This window comes from Morone saxatilis, unplaced genomic scaffold, assembly GCF_004916995.1.
Source record: "Morone saxatilis isolate NCDOM2014 unplaced genomic scaffold, NCSU_SB_2.0 Contig2, whole genome shotgun sequence".
Taxonomy (NCBI): domain Eukaryota; kingdom Metazoa; phylum Chordata; class Actinopteri; family Moronidae; genus Morone; species Morone saxatilis.
Genome location: NW_023339762.1, coordinates 16,596,325 through 16,605,885, shown reverse-complemented (window position 1 = coordinate 16,605,885; position 9,561 = coordinate 16,596,325).

Sequence of the window (9,561 nt, the reverse complement as noted above, 5' to 3'; positions counted from 1 at the left end):
AAAATGTTTACTTGCTGCCTAATATATCCCACCCACTGACAGGTGCCATGATAACCAGATAATCAGTGTTATTCACTTCACCTGTCAGTGCTCATAATGTTATGGCTGATCGGTGTATGTAATATATTTCTTTATTTCTAGGAAATTCAGTGGAAGTTCATTCTCAACCTTGGAAACAGCAGTTGAGGAAACAAGAGGGCAGCTACTAAATGGACCTTTTGGTGAGATTGTTTTCTCCCCTGCTGTTTTCGAGGTTGAGAGTGAACCTTAAACCCACTGACAGTCTGCCTGAACCTCAGCTTTTAAGCCAACACACACTTAAAGGGACTTGAACATCTACAATTCCCTGATAACTGGACTCCATCTGCTGATAGAGATCATCTGATATGACCAAAAGTTCCACAACAGCTACCAAGTGGACCTTGCAGTTGTTTTCTCAACTGCTGTTTCCAAAGACAAAAATAAACTTCCTCAGCACCAGAAAGGAGCTTTCATTCCTGACAGTGACCTTCTCTCTAACCACGCTATAATTTGTGGCTATCGGCAGAAAGGTTCAGGCCCAGGCGTCAATTTACAGTGAACAACCCAAAAAGTAGTACTTACATACAAAGCAATCCAGATAAGTTGCTTTTACTTCCACTGTCTGTGCACGCCACTCTGTATTGATACCAGTGAAAACAGCTATTATTCATTTTCAAAAACTTAGCTTTTTCAGATTTAAGCATAACTGGTTAAACATCAGAATCCAATCGTACAGCATCAGCAATTAGAGTTAGGATCAGGCCATTGTACATAATCAGCTGGGTGCCTTGTGAACAATAATGTCTATTATACGCTAATTATGTTGAAAACCTATTACATTGAAATGAAATGCCATACAGTGACAGGATACAATATCAAACCACTGTCTCTCTTTGTTTAATTGGGGATTTATATGGATTTAACATTCCTTGTAACTATCATCGGCTTATCTTTCCCTGCGTTCACTGCCAAAAAAAAGACTTTACTGAGTCATTATTAGGAATTTGTAAGATGAAAGTGAACTGAGAACTATATCAATCAAGCGGTATTGTTCATAATGAGTTAAAAGATGGACAGTCTTGATATTTCATGTTATATTATTCATCATCAGTTAATCTCAAGTGTGACTCTATTGTTGCACATAATGATGCAAAGCTGCTTAACCTAGAAATGTTGCTTGACATTTCCTGCAGACAGATAGTTGTTATCGGAATAATGAGAAGTTATTTAGTCTGCAATTTGAACATTTCAATACAACAGATGTGAACCACTTGTGTTTTTATTGTGCCCTACATTCTGCAATCCCTGAGCTTGTTGAACACTCTTTGCGTTTAATTAAAGTGGATCCGGTATACGTGTCTTAGCATATTAGCTGTGCTGTCAATTGCTAAATACAACTTCAATTTGTCTTATTTACTTGGATACACAGAGGAGTGTATCATATATAATGAATACATAAGAGTGAACCTTCCTTATTGTTGAGACAAAATTAAACGTCTCAGGCTTATGCAGCTAATTTTTCTCTGCAGTGAGCAGGGCATGGTTGCTGAACCTGTTGAAGACTGACGAGATGTGGATGACATGTACATGCTTAGGTATGCGCTGTGAAATTCTCGTTAGTGACCTGGAGCACATATGCCATGCTACAGCGAATGATGAGGTCATTAATCTCAGCAGATCCACCTCAAGGGCATCTTATTGCAGAGTGACACTATTAAACCAAAACCTAGCAGGAGATCTTTTGCCTGTCACATAGACATTGCTTCAGAAATTCACACTTGCTTTGGCTGGTCTTTCTGTAAGTCAGACATAACATTTATAGATGAAACTGATTCAAAGAATTAATGACTGTGGCTGTCCGGGTGGACCAGTTATAAGACAAAATGTTCCAGTTCAATGTCCCCAGCAGAGGCAGCAACAGTAGCGGTCCTAGTAGAACTGATAATATAAAATATCCCCTCTTGACATGTATAAGTTGCAAATTGGACCAGGATGACTTCCAAACTATTTGAGCTGTCACAAATCATGCTCATGCCCCTTAAAATCTGATTTTCAATGAGCACAGAGAAAATTTCGACTTTCAGCAGATGAACTGGAAAACATCCTTCTAGTGTCACACTGTGCACATACACCATTCTGTACAGTGAAGCTCAAACATCCAGCTAAACGACCAAAAAAAAACAAAACAAACAACCTTATTTTAGAGTAGAGTCCCCTGACTTTTATCAGTGCATGGTGCAAAAACAGGCAAGAGCATCACCAAAAATAAAATAGAGCAAAACAAAATTGCTGTCCACAGCAGGAGCCAAGGAACCAATATTTTCTGCTATACCATACAGAGCATGGTGCATCCAAAACATGTGATTATAGTAATCTTAAAGCATCATCGCAAAAGGCTAAAAATACCACTCTGCTGTGAACAAACTCCTGTATGGACAGGGGATAGTCATAGTCATGGTCATAGTCAATCAATGTCAACAGCCATGAGTATTTGCCCTTTTTTCCCTGCTCATGCAGAACCACAGAACCAGGAACACAGGACGTTTATTCGGTCGTATAGTTTATAAAAATGAGATTTCAACTAATCTCAGAGCAAACTCCACATCTAATATATTTCATTTCCGTTGACTCTGGGGAGCCAATACTTGCTGAATAGAAATTTTCCTCTGCATCACAATTCAATTAAAACTCAGACTTTAAACTCTTTGGCTCAAGTTTGCAAATAGTGTGAAGAGAGATAGGTGACTCGGCTCACCAGCTGTTCTCCACACAGTCATTCCGCTTGATTGCTGTGCAATAATACTGCAGAGTAAAAAGGAGTTGTGGAAGTTAAGCTAAAAGTTTTTTAATTATTAATTTAAATAGCATACATGGCACATAATTTATATGTAATGACTGTGTATTTTTAAAGTGATGAAATAACCCAACCACTATAAAAACAACAACTACGAGTTATACCTGTAGGTTTGCACTTAATTGTGCCAGTACTCCAATATTTCACACTGAGGTAACATCAGTGAGCACCAATTATTCTTTCTTCTCATTTTGTTGAAAAAAGAAAAGGAAAGTTGCCATTGAATGCATAAATTGGTACATCATTAGTATAAAAACAAAAATGTGCCAGATTTTGTGGTTTTCTTACAGCTTAAATACAACTGAAAATCAGTTTATTTATTTCTGTGTCACAATTGCAGGGAAAGTTATACCTGTAATGATACATTTTGTTCAATTGTTAGGGACTTTTTGGTGGGTTTTTATCTGCAATACAAAACAAAAATTGGGTTACCCATATGACAACTAAATGGGTTCATGGCCAAAATATTGATCGTTCAAGTCTCTCCAGGCCAGCTCGTCATGTGTTTCACTTGCTGGAGACCAGACTAAAGGTAAAAAAAACCCTGAAACAAGTGATAAGTGCAGATGACTGCAGCACATGACTGGTAGACCAACACTGGGGAAGGGGAACATACCAACCATCTACTGATGTCTGTGGATTGTAGAATGCCTTTTCTGCAAAGGATTTGCAACCAAATATTAAATACGTAAAAAATGATATTTACTATGGTTACTAATATGGTTACTTTTTGTGTTTAAAACAACCTATTGTTATGAACTATTTACTGCATGAGCATGTCAGTTTTCTGAAACTTTGTTATGCATTGCACGCTCTGATGAAGATTGATAGTTTAGAGATATAGAAAAGTTTGTTTCCACTTATCTGAGTTGAGCCGATGAAGACAGAAACACACTCAAAAAAACTACAAAGTGGTAGAAAATACACAAGTTCAAAAGAAAATACAAACAAAAAAATCATCAAGGGATGTCTGTGACATTTAATATCTAACCCAAATACAACTGTCATTGTGTCATTTCTTGTTTCTCTGCTGCTCTTCAAACTGTAACTCTTTTTATATTCATACTTCACTGAACTTAACATAAAGACAAAAAACTATAAAACAAAGACAACTTAACGGAGGTAAATTGAGGTACAGTAAAGTTAAACTAGATTCATAATCAATGATAAAATAAATTGGTAAAAGAGGTTTTAAGCAGAATAAATTGACCTGTACAGTAGCTACTTAAAATTCAGACGCCATCATGTTGCTGTCAAGATGTTCATCCTCTTGAATCTGCTCATGATTGACTGAGATGCACAACAAAGTGACAGGACAGTGACAGGAAAAGCATTAGCCTCTCTGAGTTTAACGTCACCCAAAATCATTTCCCCACAGACTGACCTTCTGACCTCAAATCCCTGCAGAGTAGGGACCTTTAAAGGTTTTTGATTATGTAAGGATGAGGGAGTTTGAATGGAGATTGCTGCTGTATTCCTGATTTTATTTTAATTTTATTTCAGCCTTATCTTTTTCATCTTTGTTGAGTAGGCTTACTGTTACTCCAAAGAACATATCAGAAACCGATTTTTGTGGTACACCCCAAAATTGTGCGACCACTTTTGTGTTCATTTAATTTATTTAGCTGATTATTTTCTGTGATTTCCAGGGCCTAATAGTATTCCGAATTATACCACATTAAACCACATTAATTCCTTTTTCATATGTATTGTGAAGCAATTATAGATGTACGCAGCACTTAGGTGGAACTTTTGGCACAGGAGCAGTTGCGCCCCGGGATGTTTTGGGGGGAAACTTCCTCCTACACCTCAGATGCAATATGCATGATGAACTGAAAGCGTTGTGTCTTCATTGCTGCTGAACTTCATCTGTATTTTACACATTTCTCTTTTGTTGCTGTGGTACCAACTCTGGGACCCATACAATTGTCAATCATCTTATATTTCCCCTAGCATCAAAAAGTTGTTGTGTTTGTTGCAGGAAGATCACAACACTTACTTTGCACTACAATAAACAAGGTCCTCTTGTGACAAGCAAAGCTCCTAAAAAAATGCTTCCAGTCCAAAATAATATGTTAGGAAGTGAGAGAGAAAATTCTAATCAGCTGATGCTAATGTATGTAAACAAAAACAATATTATATGGTTAAACTTCAGAGAGTTTGGGCCACAGGTAGTAGTATTAAAGTAGTATATTGCATTATATTAATTTTTTTAAATGAACATGGATAATAAAAAATACAAACCAGGCATATAAAGAAAGCTATCAGCGAGGAGCTAATCAATAAGGAATAAAGATGAGATGAGGATAGGTGGATGTGAAGATGTTAAATGCTGAAAGAAAAGACAGACAAACAAAAAGACAAACAAACAGGAGACCATAGGGGACTGAGAGAGAGTGCAGGCCAGGTGTAAAGGCTTCCCAGCCCAGTATCCCAGGTGACAAAGCAAACTCACAACATTAAAAAAGAAAATAAATGGAGTTTAGACCAAATTCTCTGAAATCCTTGTACACAAGGTAAGTAGTCAAACAGTCCATTGGATGGCATTATGATGATGATGCCATTTTGGACCCTACAACACTGTAAAACTTCCTCTGCTCCACCACTGTAAAGCAGTGCTGAGCTAGCCAGTCAACAATAGCATCAGCTTCAGTTTTGTTAGCAGCTATGGAAGATTATGAGAATTGTTTCGACTGTGGTTTACACATGACCAAGAGAAATTCCCAAGGACACACCGAAGCGGCTCTGTCGGACCCCTTTCTCTGCACTGAACTCCCACATGGAGTCATCTGACATTGGGTTGATCCATAAGTGCCCAGACCTTCTTGTACTTTTGAAAAGCCTACAAGTAGTCCGGATGTGGCAGGAGAGGAGAGAGCTGCCATGCTGCCGCCGGCAACCCCTGCCTCTCGCTAATGCTCCCCGTCTAGCCTTTGTGCCAGGAAGAGCAGAAGGAGTTACCATATGTCTACCACAAAGATCTGCAGGACTTCCATGCGAATCAGTAGGGTTCAAGACTCCTGACCTTCCACCAGACCTCTCACAGACGCCCCTCATGCTTCACTAAAGGTTCAGAGCAGGCAGGGTCAACTCTGATACTGGATATTCATTGTCTGTCAGAGAATGGCGCCCATCTGCCAATTGTCAGGCGAGGAGTTGAACTGCAGCTTCTATTCCAGGTATTTCCTTGTTCCCAAAAAAGAAACAATAGAATAAATATAAAAACAGTAAACACAATTTTACAGAAGATTCCACTCTGGATGGTTTAAGGCAGGGTTTGCAAGTTTTGTGTCTTACTATTTGGCCTTTCTCTTGATCCAAAAATATTTTGTTTGTTTGAAGATGTGGCAGTTGCTCCTCTACATGCTCAATAAGGATTTTGTCAGACCTCGACAGCATCTTCTGATGGAGAGTTTTGAGGGAGCTGGCTCTTTCTCATACACAATTACACAGCTTGGTGTCCATGAAGGCACATCTTACCCAAGAGACATGTATAGTCACACAGCCAGAGCAAGCCAATTTATGGTTTTTCTCTGTCTGATGGCATCAACCAGGCTATCACAATGATGCATGTCGATGCTCTTAATTTCTGTAAATACACTTGTTAACACAACATCATTTGTTAATTCACCAAAGTGTACAAAGTGTGACATCACAAATCGTCTTACAACCTCACAGCTTTTTCAAAGTTACACTAATTAGTCCAAGGGGAGCGGTACATCATCTTTTTTGTCTGTGTGTCAAAGTTGATATCCTAGACACAGCTGACCTAATTTTCAATAAATGTGGCCCACAGGGAACGTTGTTCGTTCATTTGTCAATGTGTCACAGACAATATCACAGACACCACGGATTGGATTTTGATGAAACTTGGGCAATTACATCTCAGCACTGAATTCCAATATTTCCAAAATTGCACTTTCTGCCTCAACATGGGCTATTACATCTTAAAATAACATAATACACGTTACTGGCTGTCAGGACATCTTAATAATTCCTGCAGGGGGACACCCTGCAGGGGCTATTTCTTCCTTTATCTGCTCATTGATTTAGGAAGCCAAGAATGGCCTACTTGCAATATTTCTTTAATGCCGTTATCTCAAGATCAAGATTTAATTATTTTGTTATCACAAGATACAAGATAATCAACCGGTTATCACAAGAAAACACAAGGTTGTTTCCTCTTATTACATATAATGTCTATCAGAGAACAGGAGTGCCATGGTAGCATGCATAAATGGCAGATTATATATGAAGCATTGGTTCAATATAATGGACAATGAATGGAGGGATGACATGCAATTTGCCAGTTAATATTCATTTTGACCAAAATGAGCCAGGAGCCAGGGAAAAGGATGTGGACATTGCAGTCACAATTTTCTTTTGATATATTTTGTCAGTGTTATGTCACATTGACTGGAATTGATTGCTTAAATGAATTTTCAGGTATACATTCTGGTAAGAACTCTTTTCATTTCAGTTATTAATCCTCCCCAACACTCATTTTATATACTTAAGTAAGTATCTTGTGATAAATTATCTTGTTATGTTGAGAAACCCGCCCTAATGTTTTCTCACAATAATGAGATAAATTAACTTGTGATCTTAACTGCATTATAATAATAATTGCAAGCACAGCCAGTCTTTGCTTCCGTAATTGATAAGTGAGTAAATGGAAAATTGAATGAACTTATATAGCACCTTTTTCTTCCGACCACTCAAAGTCCACTACATGCCATATTTACCCGTTCATACACATTCATACAGTGATGGCAAAGGCCATCACAAACACCTAACTCATTCATACACATTCATGCACAGATGCACAGCGTTAGAAGCAATTTGGGGTTCAGTATCTTGATCAAGGACACTTCAACATGCAGCCAGAGGAGCTGGGGATCAAACCACCAAACCTATATTAATTAATATTAAAAAATATAAAAACAAATGAGATAAAGAAAAAGCAACAAACAAGACATTGTTCACCCAAACCCCCATGAATCTCTGACCTCACTCTGACTTTATATATTATATTATTATATATATTAGATATTATATCGATCTACCTTATACTCATATTGTCCCCTGTCACTGACAGACCATTAATGCTCCACTCCCTTCACATATCTACCACCCCGTTCTTCAATCTGTCTTTCAACACTGAACCTCCTACAACCAATCAGCAAATGTTCCACAGATTCCTTGCAGTTACATGTTTCACAATTATCTGATGCTGTCTTTCTTATGGTGTATTAAGTGATTGTAAGGGAAACAGGAGAAATTCAACTCTTCATTTTGTGTGGTGTGTTACAACTAAATGGTCTAAATAAATAACAATGTTTGAATTGAGAAGTTTGGACTAAGTGTAGCATTTATTGAGGACACTCGCAGTTTGCAGTTGGTGCTTCACTATCTGTTGCCTGGCGGAGATCTGCACTCTACTAAGTGCACTGTTTTTATTACTCTAGTTATTTGTTGTATTACAGGGAGAAAGTGAGTCATTTGGGAACAATCAACCTTTCTTTTCTGTTGCTTCTTGTATAATTAATGTACAATGAATACTGACAAGTAGATATGCAGTCAAGGTCGGAGGTTGGCAGCACTGATTATAATGTTGCCATGAACATTTAAACACACTCACACAAGGCAGTTAGAATAAAAGTCTTGCTCCAAAAACACAAAATATGAATACAGAAGGAATACATTGCTGGAACGCTTACTACAAGGAGACTAAATACACAAGGGAGGAAGGGTAATGAGGGACTGGTGAGACTAATCAAGAAGGGGCAAATAATCACACATGTAGTAAAGACATGACGGCAAGAAGTGAAGTATCTGAAACGAGAGACAGAGGTGAGTACACCAAAATAAAACAGGAAATGATAACAGAAAACATAACTTTAATCAGAAGACAGGGATGCAAATCGCTTCTTTTCTTCCAATTTGACAACGAATCATTCAAAAAGTATAACGTGAAGACTACATGTGAAATAGAACTTTGTGTCTCACGGAAGTGAGTGTCATGAGACAACTTGATTTACAGCTGTAATATCAGCTCAAGAAAGAAGAATATACAGGAAGGTACAGACAGAATAAAAAAGAAAAAAATTGATGAATTAATAAGGCAGACTGACCCAGTGGTTATTACACATTAGGGCACAAGTTATGATAATTAGACAACTCATTAACTTTTACAACACTTTGGGTGTGGGCTTACTGTTTTGTGGTTTAGTTGTAATTGCTATTATTCAAACAGAACAGACACGATATATTATTGTTTAACTCACAGCATACTGCAATGCTTTCATTCACACAACATAAATACCCCATATAAATCTAAAATCAAATCACAATGTATTACATTTTTATTGTTAAAGCTTGTCATTGCGATAAACAGCTTTTGAGGATTTTTTTCAGCTCATCTGTGCATGTACATATATTGTACATTATTGTGTCCTTTACGTTGTTCTTTCGCTTATTGATGGTATTGCACTATTAGTTCCAGTACAACATTAGTTCAGTCAGACAACTCACATTTGAAATGTTTATTAAAGCAGTATAGCATATTTAGATTTTGGCGTCCATGCTCTGACCTCATCATTCCCCGCAGATATGTTTACATAGAGATATTGGGGAGTGATGAGCAAATACCTTAACCCCCAGTCGGAGCCTACAGGTGGATGCTG